General features: G+C 42.8%; 1 protein-coding gene across 1 annotated transcript in view; it reads left to right on the forward strand.

Annotated features, from left to right (window-relative positions):
• Window positions 1-10,382, forward strand: part of PRELID2 (PRELI domain containing 2) — a 58,731-nt gene extending 48,349 nt beyond the window's left edge. The window contains exon 7 of the mRNA XM_083487838.1: window positions 10,174-10,382. The gene's annotated coding sequence lies outside the window, so the exon portion shown is untranslated. The remainder of the gene's footprint in view (window positions 1-10,173) is intronic.
• Window positions 10,383-22,842: the final 12,460 nt, after the last annotated feature.

The raw sequence follows: 22,842 nt of genomic DNA on the forward strand, positions 1-22,842 counted from the left end.
GCCTCTCAGGGGCGCCCTAGCGAGTGCCAGCAGCCTCCCCTTTCTCTGCATGCCCGCCAGCTGTGCCCGGCCAACTATATGGCTGGCGGGCATGCAGCTTCCTTCCCAAGCCTCTGCAGGAGGAGAGCGATCCCAAAAGAGGCTTAGGATGGAAGCTGCACAGCTTCCCTCCCAAGCCTCTGCATCTGCTAAAGACAGCCCTGCTCCCGTCCTCCTCCTGCTTCCTGGTGAAAAGCGGCACACAGCTTTCCCGGGCTGCCTTCTTGGATGCCCCGACGCCGGAGAGCATGTCCGCCAGCACGTTTTCCGGCTTGATCGCTGCCACCAATGTGGGGATCCAGGTGGTGGGGGAGGCAGAGGACATTTTCCACCGCTCCCTTGTTTTTGAGTTGCCGGGGGGCCACCAGAGGGATCTTTGCACCACGGCGCCGGATATGCTTAAGACAGCCCTGCTCCCAGCCCTACCTGGTGAGGCTATGGATGGAACCTGGGACCTTCTACATGCAAGGCTGATGTCTCTGCTCTACACCTAGCTTATTTTCTTACACCCCCCCCCCCAATAAGATCGATATTTCCTAAAGATTCCTTTAAGAAAAAGTTTACCCTTCTTGTACACAGATCATAATAGAATGGGCCTTACTTGTGTACCGGCCAGTCTTGTTTACCCAGTGTGGTGCCAGTGGTTAGGAGCCAGTGTGGTGTAGTGGTTAAGAGCGGTAGATTCGTAATCTGGTGAACCGGGTTCACGTCTCCGCTCCTCCACATGCAGCTGCTGAGTGACCTTGGGCCAGTCACACTTCTCTGAAGTCTCTCAGCCCCACTCACCTCACAGAGTGTTTGTTGTGGGCGAGGAAGGAGGAAGGGAAAGGAGAATGTTAGCCGCTTTGAGACTCCTTCGGGTAGTGATAAAGCGGGATATCAAATCCAAACTCCTCTTCTTCTCTTGTTTGCAATTAACACTTCCTCTTTTTTACTCTTCCCCCTTTGTTTCTTTTCTTTTCTTTTCAAAGAAGCCTTCCAAAGGCAGCCTTTTGACTAAGACAATTGGACTGGAACCCCTGAACCCTTTTCCGCACCGCAGTGACGCAGGAGGAGCCATTAAGGGCCAGCCATTTGCGCTTTGTCTGCAGCCCTCTCCTGGAAGAGTCCCTCGATGCGGTCACAGTGCCACATTCCTCTGTTCTCATTAGTGTCCTTGAATTATGTATGTACAGGAATAAAGGGCACGGTTTTATGTTCTGGTGCTGCTTTATCTCGACAAAATTACATTCAGCAGAAAGTTCGAAATGGAAAAGCTTTTAACCTTTGGAAGTGGCGGGTGATCTTTGTCCATCTGCATTAGTACAGAGTGACATGCTAATGGAACAAATGCCACACGTCGCAGGAGACTCCTGCTGCTCTGGGCTCTGCTCCCCTGCTTCTCTTTAGTGATCAGGGGAACTAATGGGAGCCTGCGGACAGTAGTAGTATCTAGGAACAAGTTGTTGCCTTAATTGTATAAGAGACGGGAAGTTAGGAGAGACCACTCTACTGTTTGGAGCCTTCTGAATACCCATTGCAGGAGAAAGGAATGCTGTTGCTCTCGGGTGCTGTTTGTGGCTTCTCATAGGCAACTGGTTGACCCCTGTGAGAATAGGATGCTGGACTAGATGAGCCACTGGCCTGATCCAGTAGGCTCCTATGAAGAGGAACAAGTTCAGATAAATTGCCCCCACAAGTCTTGAGATGCTACACAAGGGGACAACCTACAGGGATAGCCATGCCCTGTTTGTGAACTTCCTAGACCAGGAACACAGAAGCTGTGGCTTCAAGATGTTGCTAAACTACAACCCCCATCATCCCTGACCATTGGCTATGCTTGCTGGGACTAGTGAGAGTTGGAGTCTGGCAGCCTCTGGAGGACCACGGGGTTCCTCATCTCTGTCTGAGAGGCATCTGCTTGGCCACTGTTGGAATGTTAGGGTAGAAAAATCATGGTCTGATCCTGCTGGAAACATTAGAAAAGGACAGCCAAATTAAATTTAGAAAATATGAGGAGATAAAAGACCAGCTTTCTGGTTGGTTGGAATACCATCAAATATACAAAATATTTAAACAAGATAAAAAGATTGGATTTGATCATCAGCCCTCTAAACTCGAAACAGAATTAATAAATAATAAAATCAGGGTAATTTCAAGAATATATTGACTCCTCCTGGAATGGGAAGTTAAGGAGGAGGAGGTTAAGGCAACAATGATTAGATGGGCGTCAAATAATGATGGCCAAATGGGAAGAGGTTTGGAAAACAAATATGAAATTTACGGCCTGTTATAACATCAAAGAAAATATGTTAAAGATGCAGCACAGATGGTATCTCACCCCCTCAAGACTATCGAAGATGTTTAAAAACTTAGCGAATACTTGTTGGAGGTGTGGTGGGAGTAATGGTGACATGTATCATATGTGGTGGACATGTAGGAAGATCAAAGTGTTCTGGGGCTTAATTTACGAGGAGTTGAAAAAAATGTTTGGAATAACTTTTTTTAAAAGACCAGAGGCATTTCTGTTAAACATTGTTGGCAGGGACATCCCTAAAGCCTTTAGGGAGGTTTTCTTATATGCAACGGCCGCAGCTCGGACTTTGGTGGCAAAGGGGTGGAAGGAAGAAGAAGCCCCGACAATAACGGACTGGCATTACAAGCTACAAGAATTTGCTGAAATGGTGCAGTTAACAAATACCCTGAGAGGCAATTAAAAACAAAAATGTATGGAAAAGTGGAATAGATATAAAACATATGTTCAAAAATACAGTAAAGGTTCGCTATCTATGCTAGCATTTGATTGACTTTGGAGTGAGACTGAGTTGAGAAATAAGACTAAGAGCACATATTGATATAGGAATGTATTAGATAATATGTAAAGAAATATACAACAATAAGAGTACATTCATTTGTAAAAAAGGAATATACAATGGGAAAGACAGGAAGTCTAGTGTGTTGGTATGTATATGATTTTTTGGGGGAAATTGTTTTTGTTTTTTCTCTTTGTTCTTTCTTTTTTGTTTGTTTCATTTTCTTTCTAGGTAGATAAAATTTGTATATAATTTTTGTATACATGTTGGAAATTATATTATAGTAGGTCCTGTAATGTAATATGACAACGTTTACCAATGTAATATAAGAATGTTAACAAATAAATGAAATGCGAATAAAAAAAAGGGGGGGGACAGCAGCTACAGCACACAGCTGTGAATTATCCTCTCCCTTAAAGATGAACAATTATACATTTACACGTGCAGTTGTAAATGTTTATCAGTCCTTCTAGGACTTCAGGATTGGGTGCAGGATTAGATGGGTCATTGGTCTGACTCAGCAGGACCTTTCTTATGTTCTCATGTGCTCCCTGTAGTAGGTTGAAGAGGAAGGTAGAGAAAAGGTGGAAGCACCAGAGGATAACAGAGTCTCATCATTCATTTCAGCAGACATTAGTCTCTGGCTGCACAGCCAGGAGACCCAATTTCATTTACTTTCTGATCGAAAAGAATGTGTGGATTTACAACTGACTGGTAATATAAAAGCAATGACCTTAAAAGGGGCAAAGTGGATGATTGAAATCTAATAGTGTTGGAACATACAAAAATGACAGCATTACGGAATAAAAAATAACAATGCAGTATCTGAATCCAATGATGCATTCAATCAAATGAGTCTTTAGTTATCTGGTAAATAGCCACCAATCCTGTTTAAAATGACAGTGCCTATAGTCTGTTCTTGCATTAACCAATAGTAGTAATTGACAGGGGAAAAACAAGACATAGCAATAATTCAAGTAAAGTATTTTATTATTATTATGATATTATTATTAGTCTGACTATTAGACATTTAACACACACCCCTCAACCATTAAACACTAACTTTCTGCACACCCAAAGTGTTGGGCTAAAGAGACAGGTTAGGATGCTGTCAGTGTACTTGCCCATTCAGCTGCTCAACAGCCTCTCGGATGGAAGTGGTCTCACTGCCCTTTGCACAGCAGACTCCGCAAACATATGCTGAGCAAGATATTGGACCTGTGACCCACAGCTCCAAGAGAAAGCCAAACAAGGTTCCTCCTAGTGGATAAGGACAAGGACATTACTGCCTCAGTGGCTTCCTTTTCAATCTCCATCTTACCCAAAAGGCTTCTTAATGAATCATCTCTCTAGGGAATAGACAGGGTGAAGCAGAACAATTGAGTACCTTGTGACCCTCGACAGCCTCACTCCTGTCCCTTTTAAATTTATCCCAGTGTTTTGAAATGTTTTAACTCATAATGCTAATAAAGGTTATTGTATTGTATTGTATTGTATTGTATTGTATTGTATTGTATTGTATTGTATTGTATTGTATTGTATTGTATTGTGGTGGTCTCAGGAGTGGTTTTGAGTGGCTGCAACATCCATCCTAAGGATGTGTCAGGTCTGGGTCAGGAATTCATGGCTTCCATGGATACCATGCACCTGTTTGAAATCATCACCAGTTCAAAGCAGAAAGCAGGGCATACCCTTGAATTAGGCGGAGAGAGGTGGGGTCTGGAAATAGGAGTGTGTATGGATGTCACTCCATTGCCTTGGTCAGACCACTTCCTGGTGAGGCATGCAACAGCTATTCTCCCCTGCAAGGATGGAAGACCAGTTAGGACGAGAACTGAAACATAGCCTTCCTTCAAAATGAGCTCACCAAAGTCCAAGGAAGTGAATGGAAAACCCAACTGTCATTTGCTCTGACTGAGCACTAAAGAGCAGTTTTTAAATTAAACTTTGTACACTCTTAGGAATTTTGTTGTTTCTTGCTGTCTTTGGGGGATTGCCCTTTTGCTGTGGGTATTTTATTATATCAAGATCATATGAAGCAGTTCCCTACACTGGATAAGAAATGGAGTCTTAAGTTTGACATATAAGCGCCCGAACACCAAACTTTCCCATTGTCATAATAATTCCTGCAAGTGTGTGTCTCATTGAATGCAAGCTATGATGACTGGCTTAAATTTGTCACCCAGATTTTTTGCTATTTTTTGTGTGGCCTTGGCATCTTTTTGGGGTTTTTTTATTTAGCCACCCACCTAACAGCACCCTCTGCTTAAATTCAGCCACTTCAATTAATCTTCAGCCAGCGCCAGCTCCTCCTATTGTTGCTCTCTTGCTCTTTTCATAGTAAGTCTTGTCATGGTGTGGGTGGCAGTTTCCGTAATGGGATTCTGTGCCTCATTACTTGATCCAAACTGCTGGATCCAAAATAAGCTGAGAGACTTCCCCCATCTTTTTAAAAAATGCTTTTTTCTTCTTCTTTAGTTTCTAAGATGACAATTTATCCTAAGATAACAGAACAGACGGGGGGGGGGGGGGGACTTAGGAGAATTAGTCAATTCCATTAATACCATACAGATGCTTTTGTGTTATTGTGAAGTATTTTTTTTTGTAAAAACTAGAGGACAGTGAACAAAAAGTGTCAGTTCAGTTCTTCAAAAATACTTATTTTAAAAGCAGAGAAACACTGTGTACTTTATGTTTGTTTATTTATTTTCTTGGTATTAATTTTGAAAGCTTATAAAAAGCACATAGAGTGCATGTGAAAATTTTGCTTTTACATTTAGGAGATTTTATTAAAAAAAATATAAATAATCTTAAAGGAACCAGGCATTTTATTACATCTCAAGATCTCTGGATGCTTTTTTAAATTAAACTTTGGACACTCTTAGGAATTTGATTGTTTCTTGTGGACTTTGGGGTATTGCCCTTTTGCTGTGGGTATTTTATTATACTGAGATCATATGAGGCAGCTCTCTGCACTGAATAAGAAATGGGGTCACCGCAAAGGGGTTAAGGAGCTAGAGTGTAGCGACCATTATCTCTAATTTGTTCTGAATTGGATATATCCGGGACACTCTAGAAACCACTATAGATTGAGTATTCCTTCATAGGTCTATTTTTGCCTTCTTTTCAGGGATGCATTGAGATTCCAGGACTGATCTGGACGGTGCATATCAATAACCCTTGTTCTATATCCTCCAATACAGCAGCAGTAGCGAACCTTTCTACTTCCTGCTCAATCATTATAAAATTATGATTAGATTTTCGCCTACTCTTCTAGACTGGGTTTTGATCAAGGTCTCCTTGACGGAGCCTAGCCATATGGTGGGAGGGAAGGGAGTTATTTTTATTGACCGCAGCAAGAATTCCCACACAATTGGACATTCGTCTCTTCAAATGTCTGGCTCACAGCTGTTCAATTGGTCTTCAGTTATGGTATCTGTGTCACTCCTAGCAATCAGTAGGCCAAATGGAGGACACATTATCCCCGAGGCTTCATCCCTGCTATACATCTTTATTTTGAAGTAAGTCCTGTTGCATTCAGTGGGGCTTTCTCTCGTGTGTCTTAGGGCTGCAGCCTGACATAACTGCGTAACTTCCTTTAAAGTTCATTGATGTTAATTGCAGCAAATAAGCAGCGCTTGGTGAATGCAGTTAGTATATGGGCGTTGTTGTGACAGAAACATAAAAGGAGCAGGGCCTTGGCAAATCTTTCAGTACCTTCTAGAACTACCAACCGTGGCAAGTAACAAAGTTTGTTATCAAGATACTTGCAACGCTGGAAGTTTCTGCTTTTAAAAAAAATATATATCCTGAAGTTATTCCTGCTAGGAATGTTATTCTTTAGGGTGGGGATTTTGATCAAGAGCTTTAGGCATTCTATTGTTGGAACGATTCTATAAATAGCCAAACTAAGCCAGGTGCACAAAATACATAAGAACATTTTTATCGATCAACTTTTGTTCTGGAGAGTGTGCAAGCATTTTATTGTTCACAGTTTAGTTCCTGTAGAACTGGGAAGCTGGTCTAGGGGTGGGGGTGGGTTGGCTCAAAACAGCAGAGCACAGTGAGGTCCCTGGTTTAGGGGAGGGAGAGACAGATGCACTACCTTCTCTTGCATGCTTCATTTAGGATTAAAAACCCCCAAATCAACCACTCACACTTTATAACCAGCTAGGTAAGTGTATGTTTAATTCAGCTAGAGCATGGGTAGGCAAACTAAGGCCTGGGGGCTGGATCCGGCCCAATCGCCTTCTAAATCTGGCCCACGGATGGTCCAGGAATCAGTGTGATTTTACATGAGTAGAATGTGTGCTTTAATTTAAAATGCATCTCTGGGTTATTTGTGGGGCATAGGAATTCATCTACCCCACCAAAAAAAAAAATAATAGTCCGGCCCCTCACAAGGTCTGAGGGACAGTGGACCGGCCCCCTGCTGAAAAAGTTTGCTGACCCCTGAGCTACATCACCATTAACAATGGAGGATGCAGCATAAGTTCTTAAGAACATATTTCAAAGTGTAATTTCACCTCTCATTTTTGCTCCGAACACCAACGCTTGAGAAAGAATGCATGATGTGAAAACTTGCATTATTTTACACAAACCATCGGCTAGGTCACAGGACTCATTCCATTTTCCAGGTAGGTTAGCAGTTACCACCTAGCAACCAAGATGTTGACACCTGTAGGCTTGGACTCTACAGTAAGTTAATTTAAGGAAGTTTGCAGAAGGGAATGTGCCATACTCTCATTCCCCTTGCAGCTACCCGATCACTGCCCACCCCCACGTCTCTCTGGAGGTCAGGAGGTCCTCTTGAACATTGTGGGACAGGACACAGGGTCTGCTAGGAGGTCAGGGAAGGGGAAACCTTTTCTTTTGTGAACTTTCTTAAGCTATTTTAGCTTACAAGCCTGCAAGATTGAGGGATATGGAGGAGGGCCTCAGAGGACGATTGGAGCATGTGGAGAAGAATATACAGAAGGAGGTGGTCCTTAAAGTATAGCCAGGTTCCAAGCCACTTTGAGCTTTAAAGGTTAGCACCTTGACTTGAGCTCAGAAGCAAACTGGCAGCCAGTGCTAAATTGTGCATGACCCAGTCAATCTGCCCAGCACCCAGGTGGAGACAAATTGGTTACTATGGGCACTGCCAGCTAGACAGTTTCCCTAGCATTCAGCACACAGGTGCAGCACACCTGGAAGCCTCATGGGACCAGCAATGATTCTCTAGGCTGCTTGCAGATCATCCAAAGGCAGATGGCTCAATATATCAGCTTTCTCTTCCTTTGACAGCCAGAGTAGTATGGTGGATGCAGTTTTGGAAACAGGAGTGGGAATCAGGATTGAAACCCATGCTTATCTTTGAAGGTTGCAGCATGACCTTTGGGAAGTTGATGTGAGGACATGTTGGCCAGGTGTTCTTTGGCGGAAGAGTGGTATACAAATGTGATGTGATAATTTGCTTATATGTGCATGTGACAATTTTTCTATTGAGTAAGCAGCTTCAGAGTTGCAGACCACAGAAGAGATGTGTGTCGAGTTGCCATATTTTGATGAGCAAAAAAGAGGATGCTATGACGGCCATTCAAAGCAAATAAATGCAATTTGTCCCAAATTCTACCCCTGAAACAGAGAACCTGTGGATGCTCATGTGCAATGATGTCTACGTACATCTCTCCTGCTGAATGCTCAGCGCAACCCAAAAGACACACAAGCAATTGCTGCTTTGTGCTTTTCATGCCTTTCCCTGCAAAGAAGTGCTTTCCATGTGGGGAAGTTGAAATGCTCAGTCTGAAGCAGCCTTAAGTGAATGCCCGTCTATAACATACCATCCTGACAAGCACAGCATGGGAGTGGAAATCTGAAATCAAGAGCAATCATCAACAGTCTGTGCCTAGGCATCATGCAGAGGTATCGTTTGTTACCAAACATGGAATATTTATTCTGCGCATGGTGGTGCACGGAGTGCTCAAAATGAGCCATTTCCAGGCCCACGTTTGTTTTCATTGAAGAGACATGCTGTGCTAATAAACCATTTCACTCTCCCTCCCCAGTTTATTTTATTTTGGCCTGGGGCATTTCTCCCACATTTAGTACAAATAATGAACTTCAGAAGCAAGGGGTAGCATTTAGAATGAGAAAATATGAACGGCACAAATCTATGGCTGCAAGAAATTCCTCTGCTATGATGCTCATTGACACATTTTCCTACATATCTCCTCTTGACATGCACAGTGCTGCTCTGGACACCCAAAGGAACAAAGGAATATACTTTACACCCCTCCTTGAGAGGTCCGGAGGGTGGCAACATGAGAACGGGCCTTCTCTGCAGCGGCTCCCCATCTGTGGAATGCTCTCCCCAGGGAAGTTCACCTGGCGCCTTCATCATACACCTTTAGTCACCAGGCAAAAACGTTCCTTTTTCACCAGGCCTTGGTTGATCCAATCTACATCCTATGCCCTTTTTAAATGTGGTTTTTTGTGGGGTGGGGGCTATTGGGTTGTTTTTATTTTTATTTTTATTAGGTATTTTGTGGTTTTTATGTCCTGATTTTATTCTGTGAACTGCCCTGAGACCCCTGGGTATAAAGTGGTATATAAATTCTAATAATAATAATACTGGGTCAGACTATTGATCTCTCTTGCTCAGTACTGCCTACACTGACTGGAAGCAGTTCTCCAGGGACTGAACCTGAGACCAGCTGTATGCAAAGCAGATGTTCTCCTACTGAGCCATGGCCCTTTCCCATAGCCTCAAATTGTTTTGTCGCAGGGCAATTTCCGTCAGACTTATCTTGTGTCACCTTCCTCCATGCCTTGACACATAACTTCAAGCTGCATCTGTTGTGAGCCTTTGAGTTAGATTTCCAAGCAAGCAATTATTTTGTTGACCTTTGTGTTGATTGAAATGCATCTATTCATGGACCACATGCCAGTTCACAAGCATCCTATACCAAGTAATCAATTTGCACTGGATGCAAATCATTAGGCTTAAAAGTAAGTCATGCTGAGAGCTGGTCTACACAAAAGAATTTCTCGACCTTCCCTGGCCTTCCCTGGGGAAGAGTAACTTCATACCAATATGGAAAATAAATATCCATGAAAGAATCAACCAATACACATTTTGTCATTATTATGCTCAGAGTCTAGACAGTATCACGATCAGCTGGTCATTAAGTGGTTTGAAGGACAGCAACACCCAGGTAAAAAAGGATGTGAATGCATTTGCAACTGACCTGGTCTCAAGCAATAAAGTAATGAACAAATTCAAGGCAACCAGCGAAAGTGACAACTTAGAAAGTGCTGTTGTTGCCCCGGCGACTGACAACCCCTTTCTTTATATCTGCAGAACTGAAAGTGCCAGTCTCCAATCAATTCAATCATACAAATCGGCATTAAAAAAACAAAAACAAAGGATATGCTATTCAGAACACAGTGAAAAACAACGAAGACTGTAATGTGTGATATCTTGAGGGCTGCTTTTTCCAATCCCCATCCATTAGGCATGAGGGAATTTGTGGCATGCTGTTAATTAACATAAAAATTAGTCATTTGAAATGCTGAGTATAATTTGATGTTACACCACAAGAAACAGCCAAGGGCCAAACTGCATGTTACATTATTTGTGCTCCCCCACTTCTTTTTTCTTTAGTGCTTAAAACGGGCACTTTTATTCTCAAGAAAAGGCAGCTGCAGGGCCCTAATCTGAAACACCCTGAAATCACCTTTCCCTGCCTGCTTTTTATCCCCAAAGGTGCTGCTTGAAAACCTTACAGGCTACTATTTATCACTGGATACCATCAGCTAAGTTGTGAAGCTAACTCTCTATTTCAGGTCTTGATCTTGTACCCCAGATTTGTTGCATTCCAGATGTAAGTACCTTCTTGAACTGATAAGGGTCTCTGACATTTGTTTCCTGCCCACAGTTGTTGTTTTTTTTCATTTGTACAAGGACCTTTTCTCAAGCCCTTTTTCTTTAAGTACTTTTGTCAGTGCAAAACCTGTTACAACCATAGCTCAGACTAAACAGGTTCATTTTCTTCAAGGCAGCTTTTATACAACCTAGTTAGCCTAAAAACTAGTGCTTATCTAGTCATATGGATACTAGGCATATGAAACTCTCCTGAGAAGGGCTGTTAGTTCATCTGCAGCAGGAGTGGGGAGCTTTACGCCCTCCAGATTATACTGAACTATGACTAGATGGAGCAAATCCCCTATGGGGAAAGTGTTTGAGATTTTTTATTTGACAGAAAAGGCAGGTAAGAGGTGACATGATAGAAGTCTATAAAATTATGAATGCTATGGAGGAAGTGGTACAGAAACGGGATCTTTTTATAATACCAGAACTCATGGACATCCATTGAAACTGGATGTCAAAAGATTCAAGAATGCAGCAGCTAGACTGGTGGCTGGGAGCGGTTGCCGAGACCGGTCTTGAAAGACCTACCCTGGCTCCCATTACGTTTCCGAGCACAATTCAAAGTGCCTCGGTCTAGTATACCTCGGCCTAGTATACCTGAAGGAGCATCTCCACCACCATTGTTCTACCTGGACACTGAGGTCCAGCGCCGAGGGCCTTCTGGCAGTTCCCTCACTGCGAGAAGCAAAGTTACAGGGAACCAGGCAGAGGGCCTTCTTGGTAGTGGCACCCTCCCTGTGGAACGCCCTCCCACCAGATGTCAAAGAGAACAACAACTACTAGACTTTTAGAAGACATCTGAAGGCAGCCCTGTTGAGGGAAACTTTTAATGTTTGATGCATTACGGTATTTTAATATTTTGTTGGAAGCCACCCAGAGTGGCTGTGGAAACCCAGCCAGATGGGCGGGGTATAAATAAATTATTATTATTATTATTATTATTATTATTATTATTATTATTATTATTATGTACTTCTTCACACAGTGCATTGATAAACTATGGAAATCCCTTCCACAGGAGGCAGTGATGGCCACCAACTTGGATGGATTTAAAAGAAGATTAGACAAATTCATAGAGGGTATGGCTGTCCATGGCTGCTAGCCATCATGGCTACGTTCTGCCTCCATGGTTGGAGCAGTATGCTTTTGAATACCGCTTGCTGGAAACTGTGGAAGGGAAGAGGCCTCTTGTGTTCAGGTCCTGCTTGCTGGTTTCCCACAGGCATGTGGTTGGCCACTGTGAGAATAGGATGCTGAGTTAGATGGGCCTTTCGCCTGATCCATCAGGTTCTTCTGATGTTCTTAACTCCCATCAGCCCTAGCCTTGGAGACTGGTTGAGAAACAACTGAGTCATAGGGAGGAGGCCATGTACTTTGTTTATGTGTAGTTCAGGCGTCCTCAAACTCAGCCCTCCAGATGTTTTGAGACTACAATTCCCATCATCCCTGACCACTGGTCCTGCTAGCTAGGGATCATGGGAGTTGTGGGCCAAAAACATCTGGAGGGCCCGAGTTTGAGTAAGCCTGGTGTAGTTGAATGGTGCATGTGTGCTGGCCACACCTACATTTTTATTGGTCATGCCCACTGCTGGAGTGTGCCCTTCCTCACAAGGATTGGCCAAGAGGGAATGCAGCCCTCAGGCTTGAAAAGGTCCCCCACTCCTGATGTAGACAAGAGTGCACCAATGGTCTGACTTGCTGCATGGCAGCTCCCTATATTTCTATGGATGTCACATTCTTGCCTCCTTATCCCAAATATGTGGATGTTAGCTGTGGCTGCTCAGGGGATAGAGGGAACATCAAACATCAGTGGCCCATTACGGGAAATGGGGCACTGCCCCACCAACATCAGTCTTGATTCCTTCCCCCTGCCTTCTTACAACCAGTCCAGAGTGTGGACCTGGCTGGCTGCTTCCTCCTCAGCACGAAGCCAGTGGAAAAAAGACAGTCATGGAACTGGAATTCCTCCTCAGCATAAGTCTTGCCGTAGCATAACTCACCAGGGAGGGAAATGGGGGCAGAAGTAGGATTCCTTGGCTCTACCTTTCATAGTCTCCAGCACCACCTACTGTTTGCCTCCCTGCATGCTTTCTATCAGTCCCAACGGGCATCAGTCACCATTGCAGATCATCCTGAATATATGGGAAGCAATGTTTCATAGCCCTACAGATCTTAAACGGTTGGGGGCCTTATCTAGAAGCTGCAATGATTTGAATACATCAGCCACTCTGTACTTCCTTTTTCCACCTTTCACAATTTCAGTCCATTATTTGTTTTAGTTTTAGCTGTTTTCATTTGCCCTCCTGCTCTTTGACTGTTGGCCACACTAATGCAGTTATGAACGTTTGGCTTCTGCTTTACTTGGCATCCCCCCCCCCCCCCAGCCCTGCTAGTGAAAGATTAAGGGGTGGGAATGGAGACTATTAAGGTTTCACTGTGGTGTTGCAGCTTCCTGGCTTCACTTCAGAGGTTCATGGCAGCAAACATATAAATCTGTCTTGAGCATGATTTATGACTTAGCATTGAAATAGTATAATGTAGAGATGCAGAAGAACTATTATGAGGCCATCTAGTCAATTCCTAGCCAGCACAGAGAATTGCATTCCTCCTGAAAATATATCTTGTAGTATTTAGTCACTGTCTGGTGAATTGGAACAGTGTTTTCACAGAACTTGAGTCTGATTAGGTTGCTGTGAGTGCGTTCTTTTCATCGATGTTGCAGAAGCATGAACAAAAGCATAGTTTTTTCAGAAAGGTTCCATTACCTGTTTGGATTTTTAAAAAATAACAGAATATTAGCAATGCTAGAATTAATCACTAGATGAATCAATTAATGTTTTTATTGCAGATTTAATCACCCTGCCTTCCCCCATTAATCGGTGGGCCTTCATATTGCAGTTTTGATGGGAAAGCTACAGGGTTTCACTCTGGAACAAGCTTCCACTATTTCATTTCTTCCTGTCATGCAGCTATGAAAAGGATAGGAGACTAACCATAAAGGTGGCAACTCTAGTGAAAAATGGCTTTTCCTTCCTTGTGTTATCCAAAGCTAACAGATAATGCTGAATTCTGTGATGAAGCCACAGTGGCTTTCTTGACTTGACCTGAAATCTGTAAACTAAAAATCTACAGGGTGTTGTCAAGCGATGCGGAATCTGTGGCCTTCCAAATGTTGCTGGACTCCAACTCCCATGTGCTCTGGCTAATATGGCCAATGGGCAGGGATGATGAAAGTTGTAGTCCAACAACATCTCAAACCAAAGATGGAGAACCTGTGGCTCACCAGATGTTGTGACCAACTTCCACTATCTCTGACCATTGACCATGCTACCTGGGGCTCCTGAGAGTCCTGGTTTGAACAACAACAACAACAATACAGCCTGATGTAGTACAGTACTGTACTATGAAGGTGAACATGGTCACTAAGCAGTTTGAAAATGGTGGCCTTTTTTTTCCTTTCCCCAAACTTTCTCTCCTCCCTTCTTAGTCTTGAAATGCATTATGTGCTGCTACGAAGCCCTTTTTTTGTCCTTTTGCTTTTGTGTGAACCTGATTGCGCTACAAATCATTCCCAACTTTCTATAGCCATCACGAAGCCCTCAATTTTTCAGAAATACATAGCACTTAGGAGTCTTGGGTGTCTTGGCACTCAATTCTGATAATTGCATTATTAAAAACCCCATTGAGCAGGAATACAAATACACGACTCCCCAGGACAGCTCTGTAAAAGAGGCTGAAATTAAACTTCACAGGATTAATATGATCTTTGTTGGTGTTCATCAGTCAAAAACGGGAAAAGGGGAGTGTGGGGGTGTCGGTGGGTGAAAGAGAGAGAATCAGGATGGGAATGATAGTTGGCGGAATACCTGAAATCTTTCCATAACTCGACAAATAAAACCATTTTCTTGGATCTTTTTGTTCACACCTTCTGTTCATCCTTGGCAGCACATTCAAGAAAATGTGTTTGGAGAAGCAGCTCGTTTTAAATATAGTGTTAAGTAACAGTTGTCAAAAGCGGGATGGATGCAGAAACTCTGTGGCTCGCTGCAAGTCTGGTCCAATTGGGTGCTGGGAGGTGCTGCAGGTCAGGGGTATAGAACGTGTGCTGTATATGGAAACCCCCTGGTCTGGCTGAATGTATCTCCAGCTGTTGGGCTGTAAAAGAGCTAGTCAGAGGCTGGAGAGATGCTGCCAGTTTGAGTGCACATTGGGCTAGAACAGGGACATCCAACATGGTGCCCTCCAGGTCTTGTTGGAGTACAAGCCTGCCCCTCCCTGCCCCTTGGCAGTACTGCCTGAGATCATTGGAGATGATCTAGAGAGCACCACGTTGCATAGCTGTCAACTCACAGATTTGAAAATAAGGGACCAGCAGCCAAAATAAGGGACCTGCAGCCTCACCTGTTCCAGGCACTCCAGTCTTCCTGTCCTCCTGCAGTCTGGTCAAACTCATGCTGGGTAGCTTCGAGAACACTGTCCAACCAACCTTGTAACCAGAGGTTCAACTGAATAGAATCTGAACCACATGCACCACAAGGCCTATGCAGCCTCAACTTAAGATGGCTCCCCGGCCTGGCTTTGCACTGCAAAGTTTGCAGCAGCACGTGCAACAAAATGGTGTCCAGCATTCAAAAACCCCCTCAGCTTGCATTAACTAGCCACACACAAGGCATGCAAGCTCCACCCCCAGTCGTTCTTAGACTTCTTACTGGGTGAGCAACACAGCCAAGTAACACAGTTGGAGCCTCCCTCCTCCCTGGCCGGCACGGAGGGAGGGAGGGAGAGGAGCTGCTCCCTTTGAAATTTAAGGGACATCATTTAAGGGACATTTAATGGACATCTATCAATAAGGGAAAGCAGCGGGACATGGTCGCTGGAATAAGGGACTGTCCCTTCAAATAAGGGACACTTGACAGCTATGCCACGTTGTCTACCCTGGCTTAGAGGACAAACCAGTGGTTTGGCTCTGACTTGGCATAAGACAGCTTTGCATGTTCAACTTAACTAATCATGGAACAGAAAGAAACACAACACAGTGGCTAGCTCAGTATAACTGCTGGCAGCCGCTGTCTGTTTAAGGAGAGAAAGGAATCCTCATATTTCAGTGCTAGGATGGAGGTGGAGGTGTGGGGTGCTTCAGCCAACACTGTGCAAGTTCCCTGGCATGGGCTGTGGCTTCTGATGTCAGCAAGGCTGACTATCCAGTCACCAACCTTAAATTTACATGATCTTGTCTGTGGCAACCCCTGACCCCCACTGCCACACCTCCCCATAGCAGTTCCCCTCCCTTTGATATCATGACACAGTGTTTGCTTGTAGAATTGCCTAGCAAATCATTTCTCTAGCCACTGCTGAATATAATGAGGTTCGGAGATTATTTTTCCGGTCACAGCTTTGTTGGAAGGCTTAGCAAGGCAGGTATGTTTCCTCAGACCACACCCCCACTATCCCTCTAGATAGCCAGTCATTTACAGTACACTGTGCAGCCCATTTACTGTTATTATCATTTAAATACACATCCTACTCTTCCTCCAGGAAACTCACAGCAGCAGCTCCCAGGAAGTTCTTAACCCAGGCATTCAATGAGCCGAGGCTATCTTAGCTTTAATGTAACATGGGCATTAAATATCAAAGCCAACACCTTAAAGTGTGATCAAGGAGCCAATGGATAGTCTGTTCATGTGTGGTACTTCACTATAATTAAGGACTGAGCCACCATATCCTGCAATATCTGAAATTTCTAGACAGTCCTATGGGCGGTATGTTGCAGTAGTCAATGTTACTAGTAAGCCTCATTTTTTTTATCTCAGTTAATTTTTATTTTTAATCTAAAATTAAGACTTTATCCTACTGAGAGTGATCCATAATGTCTTGAGCAGTGGGTAATAATGAAGATTAAGCATATTTAAATTTAAATAACATATTTCAACGTATTCATTAAATTAACAGAACAAAATTAACCATAGCTTACATTGTTTTACAGTTATTACATGTAAATGAATAATTAGCTTTACCAGGAATAGTTTGATAGGAGCAGGCTGTGGTGGTAGAGAAAAGACTGTTTTGTTTTCTCCCAGTTTTGTGAGCTTCAAAATTAGAATTATATATAGAGATTCAAACAATGCATCAAGAATGTACAACAAGCAATATAATGTTCACGACAGAGAGAAACCCCAAAAAGCAAGAAATTATAGATAAAACTAAGGCAAGCAGAATAAAGTTATATTGTGGGGAGCAAAACAATGGAAAATACTATATTGAAAATGCTCTTGGTTGTCTTACACCAAATTAGAAGACTATTTTATTTTATTATCTTTATGACTTTGACAGCCTTCTCTTGTCGTAATCAATGTGGTCAGTTTAATCACTTTGTCAGTGTGCTGTACTTTCATCAGCCAGCCCCCAATTAGTTGTGGGAAGTTTGCACTTTCCTCATTTGTCAATGCTAACTTGTTTGTGGTGAATTCCAATCCATAGATTGGATATTCCCCATGAAAATAACATCAAAAGGTCAAAAGGGACCCAAATATCCCTGAAGAACATCTGCACGGACAGGAGACCATGTAAGCATCTCACATATGTGTTTGGGTGATTTCAATGAGAGCTGGGTTTACACAAGTGTCAGTGGGAGGGCATCTAAAAGACAGTTGCTTTTTATAGAAGAATTGGACAGTGTGTTTCATGTCAGATAGAGAATCAAAGATGGCTGGTGGGGGAACTGTCACTGTTAGTCCCCTGTTCCAACTTGAGCCCCCAATGATGCCCCCCACCCATTCCAGTTTCATCTTCTTGAAGGTCTGCAGCCAGCAATCACACCTTCCCCCCTGGATAGCCTTACCTTGTAGCAATGGTGGTGTAATAAAATGGGAACAAAGAGGACAAGCCAAAGTGCCTTGGCTCCCATCCCATGACTGCACCACTGCTGATGTTAGGGAGAGGATAACTGGTGTCTCTAGTGCTGCCAGGCACCTGAAGAGGTGGCAAATCTCAGTGGCGATACCAGAAGGGTATGTCACTCCCTTTGAGCCATGGAGGGGTGTGTGGGCCCCTGCAGCTGTCCAGGTATGTTGGGTGTGATGCTGGGCTTGCTAACAATACAGATACCTTCTGGGATGGGTCATTCATGCACACAGCCATCAAATGAGGGACATGCTAGTGTGAATCAGACCATTAGGCCTGGCAGCAGGACATGGGACTGACTTCATTCAAAAACATGCATTTGAGCCAATGTAAGGAAGCATTTATGTTCTGTCCGCAGTGTTAATTCTTTGGTGTCTGTTCACATATGTAAGTCATATACTGCTTATTCAGTCCAGTGACAAACATGGATGTATGAACCTGCTTCCAGAAAGAATCTGCAATATGAGGCCAAAGTGATGCAGCTCCATTCCATAAAAATAAATGTGGGTATAGATCTGAATACATCTACTTTTATCATTTGATAACCAACAACATGTCTTCTTTCCTTGTAACAACATCATTTGTGGTGGTGGTGTAATTAGTTCGGCCATTTTGCTGGATTACTGCTGTAAGCCTTGCAGTGAAAATCTCCATATGTCATCATTTATTGCCCAAACCATTCACTATTTATTTTATTCCTAAAGCATGTTAACTGTGATGTATCTAACCAATTTATTCTTATCACAGAGAGAAAACAATTAGAGCTAATTAGACCAAGTTATTCAAGTCATCAAGACTCATCAGATTAAAAAAAAAGAGGTCTTCGACTGCTGTGAGCTTATTACAAGCTGAGAGTTAATATACTGAGTAACATAAAGGGAAACAAGAATATCAGCAATCAAATGCAGAGGTATTTAGCAGAGCTGACAGTAGTACTTACCAAAGGTAGAGTAATGATAAATTACACGGAACATTGTTTGGTGGAGCATTTGTTCACTGAACATTCACACAATGTAGGAACACAAAATGTTACTGTTTTTATTGACAGACACCTTAAATTTGGTTTTGAAGTCACTGATTTTGTAATAGAATCTGCATTGAAATTTTTACATGGAAGTCAGTAAGGCACTGAAGTGTTGAAAATGCATTTGAAAACATGTTTTCTTTGCCTAATAACAATGCTGTTAAACTCACAGTATACTTTTCATAATAAAGGTGCAGAAACCATTTAGCAGATCATATTTTAAAGTTTCTGGCACTTATGCCACCAATTTACTAGCATATGAATTATTTTACGGAGTGCAATTGGTGACAGTTACAGCTGAAACCCTACAATCAGCATTCAGTTGGCTGAGGGCTCATAGGATGTGGCATAAAATGCTGTCCTGCCTGTGGGGAAGCACTTACAGTGACAGGACACAGGAACAGGACACAGGACACAGGCACAGTACACCTGCAGAAAGTTCTGCATGTGTAGATGTACTGCCAGCAATGGAGGCCAAAAGAGGATGCTTTGCTAGACCCAAAGGTTCCTAATTCTCCTCATTCTTCTGTTATGTTTCCAAATAGGACGTGAGGGTACAGCCGCTCTGGAGTCTCCCTATCACCAGACACACACACACACTGCTCTGCCCAGCTGCAACCCTTTCTATGAGTCCCTGGAAGTAAGCTTATTGAACACAGTCATACTTTTACTTCTAAGTAAACACACAAAGATGGCCCAGTTTGAGAAGGTACTAAATTATCATCTTGAAATCCTGTGTTTCAACGGGTACTTGTCTATATAGCCGTAAGCCTGAGTTTTCTCTGTTTCAGATGTTTCCGAACAGTTCCTTATCAGCTTGTGTTTAAGACATTTGTCCTTAGTGGTTGAAAGAGAGAAGAGAGGAGGGTGAGAAAAGAGGCGGGGGGGGGGGGGTTGTTCAGAATGTGACTGGATGATATGGGCAAAGAACTCTTTAAGAATTAATTGAATCTATTCTTCTTGGACAAAGCAGGGAATGTAAAGCATGGTCACCATTCTAAGCCAAGTGTAACTCTTGGTTTCATTTCCTAGTCCTCTCCCTTTTCTTCCTTTTTGATTGAGATGTATAAATATGGGCTATTTTATTCATGATATGGGACAGTTTCTTTTCTTCCACTTCCATGGGAAAGTCCCAGAGAACTTTACATTCATTCATTTTTTTGTGTTCATTGTTGTTACTGTCTCTGAAATGAAATCATTCACATCCTGAAGATATTGTGCTAAAGATGAAAGAGAATTGCCACAACCATTTCCACATCTAGAAAATTTTGGCCAGGGCCCAATAGTCCTACTCCCCTAAATCTGAGTGAGGAATACTGGGACACTGTTAGATGCAATTTATTGAAAAGCCTCATTTCATGCAGTGACACGTATTGATCCAGGAAGATCCATCAGGTGAAATGTCCAGAATAGAGACTGCTATAGAATTTCCTAAAATGCCTTTGTAGACTACCTACCATCCATTCTGTCCCAGATCAATGCATATTATGCTTTAAAAAAATAAATCCTGTATATGCTCATTGCCCTTCTTTCCATAATGTAATCTGTTCTTTCATGCTTTCCCCAAGATTTATAGTCACTAAATTTGAACACACAAAAGATTGATAAGGGAGAGAGGGCCTGTGGTGGCGAAACTTCAGAATATTTTCATTTTCATTTTGAAAAAAAGGGAGGAGGAATGAGAGATATTGGATTAGCTTCAGAAGAACCAACCCCACCATCATGCATAGGTTCATTTATGTCCACATCAGCAAGTTTCTGAAAAAGAGAGAGGCAAAATAGCCTGTTTGTGTGCAGCACACATATTCAAAGGCTGGTGCAAGACTGATTTGTTGTGAGTACACATGGCAGCTTACCATATTAATCAACAGACTTGAGCACTTCCATGTGGCTTCTTTCTGCTGTAAATAAGTAAAATAAATAAATAGACGGACAGACGGACGTCTGGATTAAATTTCAAAGCCTCAAAGTGGTGAATGGCATGGTTGGGCTTGCAGACCTTTGTTCATGAATGCCGTCTAGAAGGTGACTTTGTGCTCACACCTCATTTTTGTTCCAAATCGGCTTTTTATTTTAATCCTACACATCACCTTGGAGAACTTTGGCTTTTCAAAATTGCAATTTGGAGGCAGGTGGAGCGCGTCTACCAGCTTTGGTGATATAAGGAATATCAGGTCAGCTGAAATGAGTTCAAGGCTCTTGCATCTTCCTACGCTCTGATGAATAAAACATAGCGATTAAAGGCTGACTCCAACTCCCACTGAAGCCAGTGGGAATGTTCTGATTGATTTCAACTGACACGAAGTAGAACAAACCCAGGATGTGCCAACAATAGAAGATGCAGGGTAGTGTTCATCCAAGTTAAAGTAGCTCAGAGTGAGCCCCAAAGAAAGCCAACCCGTGTCAATTTTCAGAGCCAAACAATGGAGCTAAATTAAACATCCTTGGTGTATGCCAGACCTCTGTAACCCCAGAGAGAGTGTCCGTGGGGCTGATTTACTATATTCCCAGTTTTGAATATAACATCCCTCAGCCCAGATTTCAGTTGCTAATATTAAGTTCATTTCTGTGATCCATGTGTAGCAATGCATATAAATAAAAATGCAGTGGTACCTCGGGTTACATATGCTTCAGGTTACAGATTCTTCAGGTTACAGACTCTGCTAACCCAGAAATAGTACCTTGGGTTAAGAACTTTGCTTCAGGATGAGAACAGAAATCGTGCTCCAGTGGGAGCAGCAGCAGGAGGCCCCATTAGCTAAAGTGGTGCTTCAGGTTAATAACAGTTTCAGGTTAAGAACAGACCTCCAGAACGAATTAAGTTCTTAACCCGAGGTACCACTGCAATGGAAAGGAGTTGCCATGTATAATTCTGATGGGTGTATTTCTCTCTCACTCAACTTTCAGAAGTTACTGTATTTAACCAGCCTCGCCTCCTGTTACATAAGATTGTCCATACTAGTTCCAGAAATATCTTCTGTCCCTTTACTTTCTTGTTTCCATCAGAATTTTCTTTAGGCAGGTCTGTCTGAGGCCATTTACTTTTCTAAGCATCAGCCAGTTTTTAACACATGGGCATTTTCACTTGCCATCTGCCAGGAACTCAATGCAGAAATAGTCTAGTTCTGTGGCAACCAGACACTTGACCCTTAATAGCGATCTCTGACACACGCTGCAACACTGAAACCATATAACTATTCCAACCAGTGTTTGGAATAGTTACCAAAATGTGCATGTATACATCTGATGTCCTGTGAGCTTTCCCCCATCAAAAAAAGAAGGAAAGGATAACAGGAAGTACATTTATTTGTTGGTTGAAAACAGTAACAACAGCACTAAATAATCTATATAAGATAAAATCCCAAAACAGTGCTTTGGAAGAGTACTGGGCATATACAGATACATGTGCAAATGCAGAAATGCCCAACCTGGTATCTCCAGATACTGCTAGACTACAAAAGCCATCATCCCTGACCATTCACCATGCTGCGTGGTGATGGTGGGAATTGGAGTCCACAAGATCTAGAGGATGCCACCTTGGCTACCCCTATTCTGAGGCATTTGCGACAAAATAAATGTGAGGGAGAGGGGGAAAGCCATATACATGAGACCACACCTGTATGATTCTTCTACAAACTGGGTCCTGGTTTGAGAAGTATATGGCTCATAGCCAGGACAAAGATATGGGGATCCTTGAAAATACAGTGGTCCCTCAGGTTAAGAACTTAATTCGTTCTGGAGGTCCGTTCTTAACCTGAAACTGTTCTTAACTTGAGGTACCACTTTAGCTAATGGGGCCTCGCATTGCCACCGTGCCACCATCATGCGATTTCTGTCTTCATCCTGAAGCAAAGTTCTTAACCCAAGGTACTATTTCTGGATTAGCAGACTCGGTAACCTGAAGCGTCTGTAACCCGAGGTACCACTGTAACGTTAGACCCATTCTGAAAAATGCTCAAAATGGATAACGTCTTAAATCCGGCAATGGGGGACTTGTTGTTCTCTAGGTGTTCTTGGAGTCCCCACTCCCACAAGCCCCAGATAATGTTACCAACAATCAGGGATGATGGGAATTGTAGTCAGTTTACATCTGTTGGGCCACAAATTCCTCATTCCTGCTTTACTTCTCAAATGGTGAGGAGGCTGTGGCATTTGTTTCTTTATGACTGGGATTT

Source organism: Podarcis liolepis (assembly GCF_965112155.1).
Source record: "Podarcis liolepis genome assembly, chromosome: 2".
In the NCBI taxonomy this organism is placed as follows: Eukaryota; Metazoa; Chordata; class Lepidosauria; order Squamata; family Lacertidae; genus Podarcis; species Podarcis liolepis.